Source organism: Erythrolamprus reginae, chromosome 12 (assembly GCF_031021105.1).
Source record: "Erythrolamprus reginae isolate rEryReg1 chromosome 12, rEryReg1.hap1, whole genome shotgun sequence".
In the NCBI taxonomy this organism is placed as follows: Eukaryota; Metazoa; Chordata; class Lepidosauria; order Squamata; family Dipsadidae; genus Erythrolamprus; species Erythrolamprus reginae.
The window spans coordinates 31,389,269-31,406,623 of NC_091961.1; the positions used below are offsets into that span (position 1 = coordinate 31,389,269).

The window sequence follows — 17,355 nt, forward strand, 5'->3', positions numbered from 1 at the left end:
CACAAAATGGTTGAATATTATCTTTTGAATTGGTTTCTTTATGGTTTAGTAGGGTGTGTGAGTCCACTCCTCCTTGTTTTATTTATTTATTTTTATTTATTGGATTTGTATGCCGCCCCTCTCCATAGACTCGGGGCGGCTAACAACAATAATAAAAACAGCATGTAAATCCAATACTAAAACAACTAAAAAACCCTTATTTTAAAACCAATCCTACCTACAAACAAACAAACATACCATGCATAAATTGTAAAGGCCTAGGGGGAAAGAATATCTCAGTTCCCCCATGCCTGATTGCAGAGGTGGGTTTTAAGGAGCTTACGAAAGGTGAGGAGGGTGGGGGCAATTCTAATCTCCGGGGGGAGTTGGTTGCAGAGGGCCGGGGCCGCCACAGAGAAGGCTCTTCCCCTGGGCCCCGCCAAACGACATTGTTTAGTTGACGGAACCCGGAGAAGGGCCACTCTGTGGGACCTAACTGGTCGCTGGGATTCGTGCATTACAATTCAGTCTATTCCAGTATTCTCACAACCTGTTTAGCTCAACCCAATGATATTAACTCTGATATGGTTCCAACATCAATCAGCCCCATAAACTAAGTCCCCCCCTCCAAAAAAAACCCATTTTGGAACACCGAGTTCCCCTCTGTTTTCCCAGGAGCTTCCTAGTGCCATTTCTCTGTGAATCGTGCCACTTTTTAATCTCAACAAATTTGCCTGTTGCACAATTGAACAATTGATAGGCTCAGTGTCCCCACACTATGGCTGGCGGAACAGAGCTGGTTTAATATCTGTTCTCCGCTAAAAGCTACTCCCTGGGGGGAATTAGTAGAGTGGCTCAATTAACCCCTGTTTGTATTTCCAAGGGTTTACGTCAATGAGCAAACGGTGTGAACAGGATCAACATGATTCCGCTAGCTAGACACTGATGAGAATCAATGTGCACCCGTTGAATGCATTGTATATTTGGTAGATGTTCCAATTCAAGAAGGAGACTAGAAATGTGAAAATATAAGGCTTGATGGACATATTTTTACTCCTTCAGGAGTAAACAGAATCCTTCCAGGGAAGTGTTTTTAATAGGAAAGTGAACACAAGAACAAGGGGACACAATCTGAAGTTAGTTGGGGGAAAGTTCAGAAGCAACGTGAGAAAATATTATTTTACTGAGAGAGTAGTAGATCCTTGGAACAAACTTCCAGCAGACGTGGTTGGTAAATCCACAGGAACTGAATTTAAACATGCCTGGGATAAACATATATCCATTGTAAGATATAATACAGGAAATAGTATAAGGGCAGACTAGATGGACCATGAAGTCTTTTTCTGCCGTCAGTCTTCTATGTTTCTATGTTAATTGTTCTCACTGTCAGGAAATTTCTCCTTTGTTCTAAGTTGCTTCTTGATTTGTTTCTGAAGAATAATTTGCAAAAGGTGGAGGGGGAAAAGGAGACTTGTTAATAAAGGCTAGGTTATAAATTATCCAGATTTGTAAATGTGAAGTGGACCCTCATTTGGGAGAGGGAAAGTTCACCGACACTCTTGTGGCATTGAGCAGCCATAAGATATCTGGGTTCAATGACCGGGGAGGCAAATTTTCTTCAGGTCTTTTGCTGCGGTGAATATTCAGTGACTTAAGCATTTCAGGTGCTTTAAGTGTGAGGAACTTCTCTCCTACTTCTAAGAGTAGAAAAGAAGAAGTGATGTTGCCTTAGAAGTGTTCTGTCGGGCTCTGTGGTAGACTCCTCCCACAAGTTCACAGGTACATATTTCAGACACACACACGTTTGAAAATTCAAAACAATTCACTTAAACCAAGCCCTCTTTTGGTATAGCAAAGAGCACTCGTCTCCAAACAAACTAGTAATTTGTACAAGTCCCTTATCAGTTCTATGATACTTAGCTTGCAGCTGTGAGGCAATTCACAGTCCTTCTTCTTTCACAAAGTGAAACACACTTTGCCCTGGTTTAGTTTCAAAGCGGGAGAAAATCAGCACACAAAAGGTCAAAGTCAGCAAAGCAGGCACGAAACACAAGGATCAGATAATCCTCCACAATGGCCAAACCCACAGGCTGCTATTTATAACAGCCTCACTAATGACCACAGCCCCACCCAACCACAGGTGGCCTCATTTTCTTTGATAATAATCTCTCAGTTGTTGTTGCCTGTGCATCGCTCTCCGCATGCGTGGCTGTATCATTAACTCTTGTTCTGAATCCAAGGAGGAGCTAGAGAATTGATCTCCTTCTGAGCTGTCTGCCACACTCTCCTCCTCCCTGTCACTCCTGTCTTCTTGGTCAGAGGAGCCTTCATCATCAGATTCCACTGGGGGCAAAACAGGCCTGCAGCATGTGGATGTCTCCCCCACATCCACAGTCTTTGGGGCAGGAGCTGGGCCAGAGCTAACCACAACAAGAAGTGGATTTGTTTTTAGCTCCATATTTGAAGGTAGTCCTTAACCTACGACTATGATTGAGGACAACATTTCCGTGGCTAACGGAAACACTTGGGAAGAGAAAGTCTCTGCATTTGACAACATGTTTGTGATGGTTCGCTTGTGTCCTGCAGAAATAGTTATTGACTCTGAGTCCAAGGACGCAAGACTGTAGAGGGGTGAGGAAGGTGTCCTGTATTTTTGGCACCTGACAGTGACAGTGATGAGGGGTCAGGGTCGGAACGACAGCCAGGGCCTTCATCACTGCCTGACATGAGTGAATCAGCACTTCCTGTCAGGGGTGAAACAGCACTTCCTGTCAGGGATGAAACAGCACTCCCTGTCAGGGGTGAATCAGCACTTCCTGTCAGGGATGAAACAGCACTCCCTGTCAGGGGTGAATCAGCACTTCCTGTCAGGGATGAAACAGCACTTCCTGTCAGCCATGAGTTAGCACTTCCATGGCTCAGTGACTCAGGAAGAACCACTTCTGGATGCTAGTGTTCAAAGGTCATGGAAAAGACACGATTGGTTGGCTGGGGGAAGAGTCACTCATAAGCAGTGCTACTGGGTAACTGGGTCACGCCCTCACACTATTTAAGGGCGAGGCATGCTCTGCCTTGTTGCAGAAAAACAATGTCATTCATTGAGGAATCATCTTGTCTCTTGCATTAGGTTTGGATTTTAAAAAGAACATTCTTGGTTTGATTAATGAGCTTCGGTACTCCAGTTAATTTCTGAGAACTTTGCCTGAGAACTTTGGCTACACCTGGTTAATCATTACCGTGTTATCTTCGTTCTGGGACTTCAGCCAACTGATAACATTTTGCTAGCTTGCTTCTCTCTCTGAAACGTTAAATCCAATTAAATCTTCTTCTTCTTCTTCTTCTTCTTCTTCTTCTTCTCCTCCTCCTCCTCCTCCTCCTCCTTGTTTCTCCTCCTCCTCCTTCTCCTTTTCCTTGTTTCTTCTTCTTCTCCTTCTTCTTCTTCTTCTTCTTCTTCTTCTTCTTCTTCTTCTTCTTCTTCTTCTTCTTCTTCTTCTTCTTCCCCGCAGAACTTCAAACAAGTGTCACTTAGAGATACCAGATGCAGGTGATGACCTAACCTCTCCTCCTTCTCGCAACGACCAGCGCCTGCCAAAAAGTATCTCCCGTCTTTATTCCCTTGTCTTACTTCCAAGAAGATGTCGACTTGTCCCACGTCCTTCTGCCATCCCACGCCAGGTTCCCGGCTGCCCGAAAGAGCCCTACGTGTGAACAGACCCAACCGAGGAGAAGAAGGGGCGGGAACCTTGACATGTCTTCAACAGCCATGCGTCCGTCAAAACCTGGGCCCCCTCCCTAACCCCTCCACCACCAGTAGGAACGTGACCAAGTCTGTCTGTGTGTTTGTGCGTATGAGTGAACATCGTGACTGCCGCCCTCCGTCCTCTCTTTTTTTCCCTCCCCTTTTTTTGTCGTTGTTGAAAAAGTATTGGCGCGTTGGTATTTTGCATCGTTAGATTTAAGGCTGCAATCCTGACGTCGGGCGCGAAACCCGTCGGAACCCAATGGGAATATTTGCAAGCACAGGATTTGGGGCCACTCAGCACATCACTGCCTTGTTTGCTAGTCTCTTTTGGGTGATCTTCTTTTGGATGGAGCCGTCCTTAATTTTCCATCCCCTTTTAAAATTCCTGTCCTTTCGAATAATTGACCCACCCCATGCCCACAGTATGACGTTGTCTCCCAACTGATGTCGTGCATCTTGGTGTCTGTGCCACTACACACTTCCCGGAGTGGAAAATGCCAGTATTCCTCCCTTGCCCCCCACCCCACCCCACCCCACGTGTTCATTATCTGCTTCCCAGTTATGCGATTTGCACTACGGTGAAATTTCAAGTTAGCACAGCACTTGCTCTCAACCCCACGCGAAACTCCCTGAATCTTGTCGTTCTCTTCTGAATGCAACGTTGACCGATCCGTGAAGATGGTTGAATTTTATTTATTTACTTATTTATTAGCACAGGGGCCCAGAGGTCCCAACCATCCTTCTTCCGTTTTCCTTGTGGCTTGTTCCATTTGGAGGGGAACAACTCACTTTCTCTGCAATGGAACTGGATGTAAGTGAATACCCATGCTCAAAAACATACTCCCTTTCCCTTGTCTTAAGTCCTCTGGTGTCCCTGATTATTGTTCTTTCTGCCTCCAAATCATTCAAGCCAGAGATCATGCAGTGGGGATATGGGATAGGAGGGTGGATGCATTAAGAGAACAAGGGAGGGAGGGAGGAAGGAAAAGAGAAGATAGAAAAAAGAAAAAAGGAGGAGTGGAAAAGGAAGAAACGAAAGAAGGAAGGAAGGAAAAGAAGATAGAAAAAAAAGAAAAAGGAGGAGGAAGAGGAGGGGTGAAGGAAGAAGGAAGGAAAAGAGAAGATAAAAGAAAAGAAAAAGAGGGAAAGAAGGAAGGAAGGAAAAGAAGATAAAAGAAAAGAAGAAAAAGGGGGAAGGAAGGAAAGAAGGAAGGAAAAGATAAGGTAGAAGAAAAGAGAAAGGAGGAGGGAAGGAAGGAAGGAGAAAAAGGGGGGATTTGATCAACTAAATTTTGCTATGCATATCCTGCATTGAGGAGGACTTTCAGGTACCCCTTGCTCTTAACAAAGGATGAAAGCCAACCTCAATCAGGCCTTTGAAAACAATTGTTTTGATCGCTTCTTTAAAGAATGTCCATAGTGTTTTGCACATTTAGAGAGTTGAAGTGTGAATGGGATTAATGATCATGGAGAACCTCCAAAGAGTTATAGTTATGGGAGTTTCTATCTTCCCTCCCCATTTTAATTTGGAATAGTGGCGAAGGCACCAGATCAAAAACCGGGAGACCATGAATTCTAGTCCCGAAGCCATCTGGGTGACCTTGAGCCAGTCCCTTTCTCTCAACCCTAGGAAAGAGACAACGTCGAACCAATTTTGGAAAACCTTGTCAAGGAAACTTCAAGGACATGTCCAGATGGTCTTTGATTGAAAGGAAGGGGATTAAAAATCAATAGGATTGTAGATGAAAGGGGAGAGGAGATAGAAGAATTCCCTCAAAAATATGGGTCAGACAAACTATGATTAATCTGAGGCCATACAGAAGAAGCAAGGAATAGGTAGGGTGATATAAGCTGATATTCTAAGCCAGGAGTAGGCAAAGATGGCTCTTCTATGACTTGTGGACTTCCTGAGCCAGGAATTCTGGGAGTTGAAGTCCACATGTCATAGAAGAGCCAACTTTGCTCAACCCCTGTTCTACACTAAAGATAAGCCAACCTTGTTGATAAAGCAAGCTGTCTCTTGATCAGTATTCCTCAACCTAGACAACTTGAAGAAGCACGGACTTCTTTGCTTGGCTGGGCGAATTCTGAAGGTTGACATCCACACCCCTGTGGTGTTGTCAAGGTTGAGAAACACTGGTCTCTAGCCTTCTGCCCATGACCCACAAAGACCCAGGGAGAAAAGACGGTCCCTTAACCTGCCATTATATGAGCCATGATTCGGGAACCTACCGATTGCGCAACGGCCAATATGGAGAAGATCTACTTGGGAAACCCTACAAGTGGAAGCCAAGTTGATATTTATTTTTGTACCTTTGGTTGGGAGAAGGCTTAATATTGTTGGATGCACTCTGGATCCCGGTGGATTGCCATGGACTTTGGATGTCGCCTCAACTTGGGTTTCCTCTCTCCCCCAACCCCTCGGCCCCTCTTCCACACCCTCTTAAAAACCCAACGTTACCATTTCAGCATTTGACCACAAATACTAAGCCGTCTTCACACTACCTCAAGCCATTTCCTAGAAGCTGAATGAAACAAGCATCTGATGACAAAAGACCGCCCCCCTCGAAAGCAAGAGGGGAGCCCTCCCTCACCACCCATAGCTACTACCACTCTTGCAACGTCGAGTTGAGAACGTGGTTGTCTCAAACTTGACGTCACCTCTTGCCCAAGAGAGCGGCAGGAGAAAAAAATGCTGATATATCACAACAAATGGTGCTGTTGGTTTTTCCTCTATTCCACACTTCGACAGGTCCACCTAGCTTTCTCCAAAGCGAAAGGAGCGATGCCGATGCCTGGTTAACACGTTGATTATTGATCCTGAGGTCTATGTTGGCCATGGCATGGAATGTGATTTAGGGGGGCGGGGGAGGGGGAAAGGGGTTATGATAACATGTTAGCACTTTAAATATATGGTCCAAAATTAAACCCAGTTGAAGTAAGTCATTCCAGATCCGTTGTTTGGTTTTTATTGATTCACCCTGGTTTTTTAAAAATTTATTTATTTACTTACTTACTTACTTACTTACTTACTTACTTACTTACTTACTTACTGTTCTGTCTGGGTCACTCCAGAAGCCAATACCAACCCAAAAAGAGAAGCCAGACACACTGGTAAAAGGCAAAGGCAGTTTATATAATTCAAGGAAACCACAGGTAACAGAAAATGTCCTTGCAAACAGGAAAAACGCTGGAACTTCAAATATATACACGAAGGCAATAGTCCATGAAGCAATACCAGATTCTTGCTGCCAAGACGAAGCTGTAGATAGCAAACATACGCCTCCCACGAGTCTTCCAGACTGCTAGGCCACAAGCCAAGATCAGAGACGCTGAGAATCAAAACAGGTCACCGCAACTCCAATTGATAACACTCCACGTGGCTTCAAGGCCTTGCCTGCCTTTTAAACCCTGCTGATGAGGACCACACCCAAACCCAGCTGTTTCTAATTCAATGGTGATAATATTTCTTTAACTGCTCCTTTCGTTGCTCTGAACGTCTCTGTCTCATGTCAATGACAGCTTGTGCGTCATCACCTAATGACTCCAAGCTACTGGCTGGGGAGAGCCCCCCCCCCCCCCCGGGGCTCTCATGTTGTTCTCCTTCATCCCATTCCTGACTCTCCTCTCCCCCGTCCAACTGTTCAGCCCCCTCCTCTGCGCTGTCATCCTCCTCCGGGCATGGAGCCAGCAGAGACGCAGCCGGTCCCTGAGCAGCCTCAGGCTGAACCACAACACTTACTTACTTACTTATTTGCTTGCTTGCTTGCTTGCTTGCTTGCTTGCTTGCTTGCTTGCTTGCTTGCTTGCTTGCTTGCTTGCTTGCTTGCTTGCTTGCTTGCTTGCTTGCTTGCTTGCTTACTTACTTATTTACTTATTTACTTATTTACTTTATTAGATTTGTATGCCGCCCCTCTCCGAAGACTCGGTGCAGCTCACAACAGCAATAAAAACAATATAACAGTGGAACAAATCTAATATTAAAAAACATATAAAACCCTACCATTATTTAAAAAACCAAACAGCAACCTTCATACCAAACATAAAACAAAGTATAAAAAAGCCTGGGGGAAAAGTGTCTCAACTCCCCCATGCCTGGCGGTATAAGTGAGTCTTGAGTAGTTTACGAAAGCCAGGGAGGGTGAGGGCAGTTCTAATCCTCTGAGAGAGATTTAAGTCAAGGGCCCCCAAACTTGGCAACTTTTAAGACTTGTGGACTTCCAACTCTCAGAATTCTTCAAACTGCTGGAGAATTCTGGGAGTTATTTATTTATTTATTTGTAAAAAAAAAAAAAAAGTATTTATTTGTAAAATGTATATGCCGCCCAACACCCAATTTGGCTCTGGGTGGCTTACAATAATAACAACAATTTAAAAACAATAGAAAAAATATGTTAATAGCCCTTAGTAAAAACCATACATAACTCTCAATCATTCATGGGCAAGTCAAGATGATAACCTAACAACCCCAAGCCTGCCAGAAAATCCAAGTCTTAATGGCTTTCCAGAAGGCTGGTAGGGTGGGGATTGTACGGATCTGCAGAGGCAATTGGTTCCAGAGCATTGGAGCCACTACAGAGAAGGCCCTTCCCCACAGCCCCCCCCCCTGAACCTGCAGTTCTGATTATCCTCTGAATCAAATCAAAACGTAGGAAGAGGACCGGCATATAAATCCAATCAATCAATCAATCAAAATCATGCCGTCGAAGGATTGTATGATTGTATCCAATGGTCCAGGGACGCAATTCAGCATGAAGATTCTTCCCAGATCTGTAGCATCCTGCAAAGAGTTAATGTACCAACATGAATGACAACCAGGGAGAGAGAGGGGAGGGAGGGAGTTTTCTGACATGTTAGATACTTGGATTGATGAGCACGTAGTAGTATGTGTCTTAGCTTCAAGGTGATGTTTGACAGGTGATCTTGTCTGGTGCTGACACGCCACATGGAAAACATCAAGGAAGGTTGAGCTGTGAAGGCGGCAGCCTCCTCCATCAACAGGGCTGGGAAGAGAGAGACAGTTCCCATTTAATTACATGCTCCACTAATACCCGTGAATCACCATGGTCCAGCACTAATTTCTTCTCACCTGTGGCCAAAGTTAGCCCATGAAGAGCGTTTCTTGGTGGATCAAGGTTTGAAGGACAGCATGGGCAGGATTGACTATTTATTTATTTTTGTTTGCTTGTTGATGTCAAACAAACAGTACAGGGGTACCTCTACTTACGAACTTAATTCGTTCCATGACCAGGTTCTTAAGTAGAAAAGTTTGTAAGAAGAAGCAATTTTTTCCATAGGAACCAATGCAAAAGCAAATAATGTGTGCGATTGGGGAAACCACAGGGAGGGTGGAGGCCCTGTTTCCTCCCAGGAGATTTCTAGAGAGGCCCCATGGAGGCTTCTCCCCACCTTTTCCGGCTCTGTTTCCTCCCAGGAGATTCCTAGAAAGGCCCCACAGAGGCTTCTCCTTACCTTTATGTAACCAGAAAAGGCAGGGAGAAGTCTCCGTGGGGCCTCTCTAGGAATCTCCTGGGAGGAAACAGAGCCGGAAAAGGTGGGGAGAAGCCTCCATGGGGCCTCTCTAGGAATGTGCTGAGAGGAAACAGGGCCAGAAAAGGTGGGGAGAAGCCTCCATGGGGCCTCTCTAGGAATCTCCTGGGAGGAAACTGTAACCCGAAAAGGCGGGGAGAAGCCTCTGTGGGGCCTCTCTGGGAATCTCCTGGGAGGAAACAGGGTTGGAAAAGGCAGGGAGAAGCCTCCATGGGACCTCTCTAGGAATCTCCTGGGAGGAAACAGGGCCAGAAAAGGCGGGGAGAAGCCTCCGTGGGGCCTCTCTAGGAATCTCCTGGGAGGAAACAGGGCCTCCACCCTCCCTGTGGTTTCCCCAATTGCACACATTATTTGCTTTTACATTGATTCCTATGGGAAAAATTGCTTCTTCTTACAAACTTTTCTACTGGTCACAGAACAAATTAGGTTCGTTAGTAGAGGTGCCACTGTATTTAAATGTCAAGTCTTTTTCTTCCCGCTCCCCTTCTGAGTCAGCTCAGCCCCCTTGACATAACAGCTCTCTCCAATGGATGGAGAAACCCCCGTCTCTATCTCAACAGCTTCACTCCAAACCTTTCTAAAGGAGATACCAAACACCTGGAGCTTCGATCTCCACTCCTCAAAGGAGATGAGCCTGAGACAGAGAAGTGATGAGATCAGGAGGATAACAATTAAAGCACTTAAAGACGCTCAATAAGATTAGCCCTGGAATACAATTATTTCCCCATTTCTGTCATTCCATTCCAAAATTCCTTTCAGCCATTCTGAAGCAAAGCAGACAGCTCCACGCCGTTCAATGATGGGCTGCTACCCCCACGGGATGAGGGGGGAGGACACAGTGGGGGTAGTAAGTTTATGCACTATTTACTGAGTACTGAATAGTTTTTTTATTGTCCTTCCTTCTCTAATACTTTAGTATGATCCTGAATTACTTTTAAAATAGGAAATAATTAAATAGTATGTTTTCACCCGTAAACGCTTTAGTCATTTTCATCATTATGTAGAACTGAACTTTTATAATGATTCAAGAAAATTGAGCTACTTGCCTAATCTGTTATCATACTGGGTTCAGCACAAAACCTTAAAATGTTACTAGGCTCCTCAAGAAATAATGCTGTCTATTATTTGACTTTTTTGTGGCTATTCCAATAACGGGACTTAATCAAGTGAAAAAGAGTCCAAGCACTTATTTGAAAACTTATCCTAGTCGGTAAGCCACTCCCACCCAGTCACATGACCTTTAAGCCACCCCAGGCACATGACTATCAAGTCACTCCCACCTGGTCACATGGACAGCAAGCCACTCCTGCCTGGGTCACATGGACAGCAAGCCACACCCACACAATAAACCACACCCACATTGTGGTAGTAAAAATTTTTACAGCCCTTCACTGGTGCCATTGTACTAAAAGTGTAACGATCTTCACAATTTCACAGACACAGACAATGCAAATCACTTATGGGTCTAGGTGAATATTTTTTTCCATTTTTTAAAATTAGTCTTTTATGTACACTGAGAGCATCTGCACCAGACAAATCTCTTGTGTGTCTAATCAAACTTGGCCAATAAAGAATTCTCTTCTCTTCTCTCCTCTCCCTTCTCCTCTCTTCTCCTATTCTATTCTATTCTATTCTATTCTAATGTATCTATTTCTTTTATATACACTGAGAGCATCTGCACCAAAGACAAATTCCTTGTGTGTCCAATCACACTTGGCCAATAAAGAATTCTCTTCTCTTCTCTTCTCCTATTCTATTCAATTCAATTCTATTCTATTCTATTCTCTCCTCTCCCTTCTCTTCTCCTATTCTATTCTGTTCTATTCTATTCTAATGTATCTATTTCTTTTATATACACTGAGAGCATCTGCACCAAAGACAAATTCCTTGTGTGTCCAATCACACTTGGCCAATAAAGAATTCTCTTCTCTTCTCCTATTCTATTCAATTCAATTCTATTCTATTCTATTCTCTCCTCTCCCTTCTCTTCTCCTATTCTATTCTGTTCTATTCTATTCTAATGTATCTATTTCTTTTATATACACTGAGAGCATCTGCACCAAAGACAAATTCCTTGTGTGTCCAATCACACTTGGCCAATAAAGAATTCTCTTCTCTTCTCCTATTCTATTCAATTCTATTCTATTCTATTCTATTCTCTCCTCTCCCTTCTCTTCTCTTCTCCTATTCTATTCTATTCTCTCCTCTCCCTTCTCTTCTCTTCTCCTATTGTATTCTATTCTATTCTATTCTATTCTATTCTATTCTATGAGGTCCTATTCTCAACTTTATATCTCGATGTAAAACATTGTAGGATCTCTCTGTCCCTTCGTCCAAATATGGATTTGGGTTTTTCACTTTTCCACATAAGATAAAGAGAAAGAATGGAGGGGGAAAACCCCTAACAAACAACCGAGCAGCATGAAAAAATTAGGAGGACAAAAACAGGGTAGCCTGCAGAAAATTGGACCACGCTCAAAGCTTGAAGCAAGGTATTGATTCTGGTTGCACTAAGGCATTATTTGTCGAACCTTTGGTGTATGGAATAAACGACCATTGATTGGTTGTGCTAAACATGGGAGCCAAAGGCAAATAAACTGCCTCGGGAATCAGCTGCCTCGCAACCTCATTCCCAACCTCCTCTTTGTCTGAGATGGAGAGACAGCGGCCCCAGAAATCTCCTACGGGAAATTTGGGGGCCAGTTAAGCTAAAGATTCCCATTCTTCAGACACTAGGAAGAAGGAGAAGGAAAGGAAAGGAGGAGGAAACTGGAGGAAAGGAAAGGAAAAGAAAGGAAAGGAAAAGAAAGGAAAAGAAAGGGGGAGAAAATTGGAGGAAAGGAAAAGAAAGGAAAGGAAAGGAAAAGAAAGGAATGGAAAAGAAAGGAAAAGAAAGGAATGGAAAAGAAAGGAAAAGAAAGGAATGGAAAGGAAAGGAAAAGAAAGGAATGGAAAAGAAAGGAGGAGAAAATTGGAGGAAAGGAAAAGAAAGGAAAGGAAAAGAAAGGAAAGGAAAAGAAAGGAAAGGAAAAGAAAGGAATGGAAAAGAAAGGAAAAGAAAGGAAAGGAAAAGAAAGGAAAGGAAAAGAAAGGAATGGAAAAGAAAGAAAAGGAAAGGGGGAGGAAATTGGAGGAAAGGAAAGGAACTTATTATTGATACATCCATACATGCTCCCTTTTGGTGTATCGGCTGTCTAGGATTTCTGGAAGACCCTGTGGATCTAAGCCTCTGTGGGATTAACAGAAATATTATGGAATCTCAGGATCACAGATTCTGGGGATCAAGAAATACTCATTCCACCAATATGTTTGGATGGTTTCTTCTTGGTCGTTTGGTAGATATATAGTCCATATAGTCTGGAGCACAGAAGGAAAAGGGGGGGACATGATCGAAACATTTAAATATATTAAAGGGTTAAATAAGGTTCAGGAGGGAAGTGTTTTTAATAGGAAAGGGAACACAAGGACAAGGGGACACAATCTGAAGTTGGGGGGAAGGATGAGAAGCAACGTGAGAAAATATTATTTGACTGAAAGAGTAGTAGACGCTTGGAACAAACTTCCAGCAGACGTGGTTGGTCAATCCACAGTAACTGAATTGAAACCTGCCTGGGATAAACATCGATCCACCCTAAGATAAAATACAGGAAATCGTATAAGGGCAGACTAGATGGACCAGGAGGTCTTTTTCTGCCATCAAACTTCTATGTTTTTATATAAGGATATCTGTGAGAAAGGTTTAAAGGCCTTGAGAATGGACATTAACAGCTGGGAAATCTTGATGTCCGATCATTCAGCTTGGAGGCGAAAGACGCAGCATGGCCTTCTCCATTTCGAGGAGAAACATGTTCCACAGACCGAGGCAAAAAGGCAGTCCTAGAACCAGCAAAATCCCGGGGCTGGGGAGGGACAGAAAAAAGGGCTATGAAAATATTGACTGACCCCTCGCATCCTGGACACAAACTGTTTCAACTCCTACCCTCAAAACGTGGCTACAGAGCACTGCACACCAAGACAACGAGACACAAGAAGAGGTTTTTCCTGAACGCCATCACTCTGCTATTTAAATAATTCCCTCAACTCTGTTAAACTATTTACTAATTCTGCACTATTATTACTACTAGTTCTTTCTCATCATTCCTATCACCCACTTATGACTGTATGACTGTAACTTGCTGCTTGTATCCTTAAGATTTTTGTTAATAATTATTGTTTCCGGATTGCTTATTTGACCTCCATGACAATCATCAAGTATTGTACCTCATGATTCCTCACAAATGTATCTTTTCTTTTAGGTTCACTGAGAGCTTATGCACCAAAGACAAATTCCTTGTGTGTCCAATCACACTTGGCCAATAAATAGTTCTCCTCTCCTCTCCTCTCCTATTCTATTCTATTCTATTCTATTCTATTCTTTTCTTCATTCCATTTTCTCTTCTCTTCTATCCTATCCTATTCTATTCTATTCCATTCTCCAATGCACCTCTACGAAGAGTCCAATGTGGATAACACTCTAGCCTGATTGGTAGGGACTGAGTTAAAATTTAATACAGGCTGTTTTAGGAACTATTTCCAGAGTACAACACCATAGTCCTTTGAGACTGAAGGTTGCCAACGAATGAATGAATTTGGTAGAGCAACAGAAGAGCAGATCAACTTCACTATTGATGATTCAAGATGAAGAAATCTGAATGTCGAAGTTCCTAGAAGAATTGGGACCAAGCGAAGACCCTAAGGCTAAATTTGCATGGCAACAGGAATAAAAATAAAAATAAAATAAAACTCAAGCCTGGATTCCCATCTGAACTTTCCAGACAAATCTCTTTGGCTTGTTGAGGTCTACCAGTTCCCATCTTCAAATCTAATTAAATGAAAGAGCCGCTTTGCGCACATCAAATGCTTTGGTGACAATGGCAGTGACCCCCTAATGGGTTGGGTGAGTGGGATGCGTCCACTTGCCACTCACAACGTCATCTCGGTACCACCCAGATTTTGACAGTGTTCCTAATTACAGTCATTAAGGAGTCAAACCAAGCGATGGGAAGCAATGGGGTGAAAGCCATTCAAACACCACCTAAAGTTAAACAGATGCCAACACTGGCAGATGAACCATCTACCACTCAGAACAGCAGAGACCTCAGTTTCTGAAGACTCTCCAGTCTGGCGTGGAATCACCTCGTGGGACAGGGGTGCCTGGACCTTGTCAGGCAGATACGTCTGGGATGTTGGCTAGTCTGGAAACGAAGACAAGCACACGGCCCACTTCTAAAGATCCCTTGACCTCTTCATCTCAGAGAGGCCAATTGTCTTTTCAAACAAAAGCCAGATGAGAGAGAAGAGGAGGGTGAAGGTCTAGTTAATAGCCTTCCTTGTTGTCAAGATTTGCTGCAAGGGAGATGAAGACCAAAATTCAAGGGAGAGCTTTCCTTCTGAGGTTCAGTGGATCTGTTGGTAGCTTGCAATTTGCAGCTATCAAGTGGAATGGAATGGAGTAGAGTGGGGTGGAGTGGAGTGGAGTAGAATAGCAAGTAGAGTGGAGTGGAGTGGGATGGGATGGGACAGGACAGGATCTAATAGGAGTAGAGTAGAGTGTAGAGTAGAGTAGAGTAGAGTAGCAATAAGAGTGGAGTAGAGTGGAGTGGAATGGAGTGGAGTGGAGTGGAGCGGGGTGGGGTGGGGTGGGGTGGGATGGGATGGGATGGGACAGGACAGGATGGGATAGAATAGGAGTAGAGTAGAGTAGCAATAACAGTGGAATAGAGTAGAGTGGAGTGGGATGGGATGGGATGGGACGGGACAGGACAGGATCTAATAGGAGTGGAGTAGAGTATAGAGTAGAGTAGAGTAGCAATAAGACTAGAGTGGAGTAGAGTAGAGTAGAGTAGAGTAGCAATAAGACTAGAGTGGAGTAGAGTGGAGTGGGATGGGATGGGACAGGACAGGATGGGATAGAATAGTAGAGTAGAGTAGAGTAGAGTAGCAATAAGAGTGGAATAGAGTTGAGTAGAGTAGAGTGGAGTGAAGTGGAGTGGGATGGGACAGGAAAGGATGGGAGAGAATGGGAGTAGAGTAGAGTGGAGTAGAGTAGCAATAAGAATAGAACAGGGTAGAATAGAACATAACAGAATAGAACAGAACAATAACTTTATTGTAACTTTGAATGTATACTAATCAGCATTCGTTAAAATGAAATTTCATTGCATACAGTTCTCAAAGGGTCGCCACCTCCAATACACATTGCAACCTTGGCAACTTGAAGATATTTGGACTTCAACTCTGAACTATTTGGACTTCACATGAACAGAGGGGGGGGAGAGAGACAGGGATGGAGGGAAAAAGAGGGAGAGGGAGGGAAGGAGGGAGGGAGGGAGAAAGAGAGGGAGAGGGAGGAAGGAAGGAAGGGGATCGGGGAGGGAAAGAGGGAGTAGGAAGGAAGGGAGGGAGGGAGGAAGGAAAGGGAATCGGGGAGGGAGAGAGGGAAGGAAGGAAGGAAAGAAGGAAGGAAGGAAGGAAGGGGATCAGGGAGGGAGAGAGGGAGTAGGAAGGAAGGGAGGAAGGAAGGAAAGGGGATCGGGGAGGGAGAGAGGGAGTAGGAAGGAAGGAAAGAAGGAAGGAAGGAAGGGGAGGGAGAAAGGGAGAAAGAAGGAAGGAAGGAAGAAGAGGAAGGAAGGAAGGGGATGATGGAGAGGGGGAGAGAGAGGGAGAAAGGAGGGGAGAGGAAAGCTGCTTTGTCATTTCCATGCTTTACTATCCATCTTCCCTGCTTGAATGTCTAGTCCCCTTCACTCAACCTTTCAACGCTGCAAAAATATTACGAATGGTTAAGAAGAGGGCACGCTCGCTTGCCAGAGGCCCTGGCTTCATTTTCTCCAGTTAAGGCTCTCATCTGGCCCACCGTGGAAAAGATAAGGTGTCATGACCATGTGCAGAGTACCTTTGACTCCCCTTCAAGGAAATCCCACCCGCTCACCCCAAATCATGCTGTTTTATTTTGTTCTGTCCAGAATGTTTGGAGAAGCTTAATCATCAAGAACAAGATTAAGTTGGGGTGAAAAATGGCATTGCAAAGGCTATCTATATATAGTATGAATTTGTCGCACTGGAATGTGTATTCAGGACAGAGTTTTAGTGAGCCTTATCAATGTCCCCTCCAATTTTTTTCTGGTGTGGGCGGAAAAGTATAGTGTCTGAGCGGCAGTCCCTTTGGAAGTGGGCAGCACTCTTTCCCTCTCACTTTTTCCCTCTCGGCTTCTGGGCAGGTTTGAAAAACTCTGAGTTGATGATTTTTAAGTGAGCGATTGCTCACTGCTCAGCTTAGAGGGAACGATGAGCCTTATATTCCATCTTCCTTTTAAAAAAAAGAACCTAACACAAATATTTAATCCTTATGGGCGTGAAGAGAGCTAGAAAACTAGTGCGAACAAGGGTGATTTGTGAAAGGTGCTTAAAGGAGCACCTTAAAAGATTTGAACCCCTGCATGGGTTAAATCAGATAATAATAATAATAATAATAATAATAATAATAATAATAATAATAATAACAACAACAACAACAACAATAATAACAATGCTTTGTTGCAGATGTTTCTTTACCCAACTAGGTAACATAATCAGTACTAGAAAGGAATGGAGTTTGGAGAGTGGAGGATTAGGAGGAGGAGGAGGGGGAGAAGAAGGAGGAGGAGGAGAAGGAGGAGGAGAAGGAGGAGGAGAAGGAGGAGGAGGAGGAGAAGAAGGAGGAGGAGGAAGAGGAGGAGAAGAAGGAGGAGGAGGAAGAGGAGAAGAAGAAGGAGGAGAAGAAGGAGGAGAAGGAGGAGGAGGAAGAGGAGGAGAAGAAGGAGGAGGAGGAGGAAGAGGAGGAGAAGGAGGAGGAGGAGGAGGAAGAGGAGAAGAAGGAGGAGGAGAAGGAGGAGGAGGAAGAGGAGGAGAAGAAGGAGGAGGAGGAAGAGGAGGAGAAGAAGGAGGAGGAGGAAGAGGAGGAGGAGGAGGAAGAGGAGAAGAAGAAGGAGGAGGAGGAGGAGGAGGAAGAGGAGGAGAAGAAGGAGGAGGAGGAGGAAGAGGAGAAGAAGGAGGAGGAGGAAGAG

At 44.1% G+C, this 17,355-nt stretch overlaps 1 protein-coding gene across 1 annotated transcript in view; it reads left to right on the top strand.

Annotated features, from left to right (window-relative positions):
* NECTIN1 (nectin cell adhesion molecule 1) overlaps positions 1–6,564 on the top strand; it is a 207,571-nt gene extending 201,007 nt beyond the window's left edge. The window contains exon 10 of the mRNA XM_070765956.1: positions 3,486–6,564. The gene's annotated coding sequence lies outside the window, so the exon portion shown is untranslated. The remainder of the gene's footprint in view (positions 1–3,485) is intronic.
* The last annotated feature ends 10,791 nt before the right edge of the window (positions 6,565–17,355 follow it).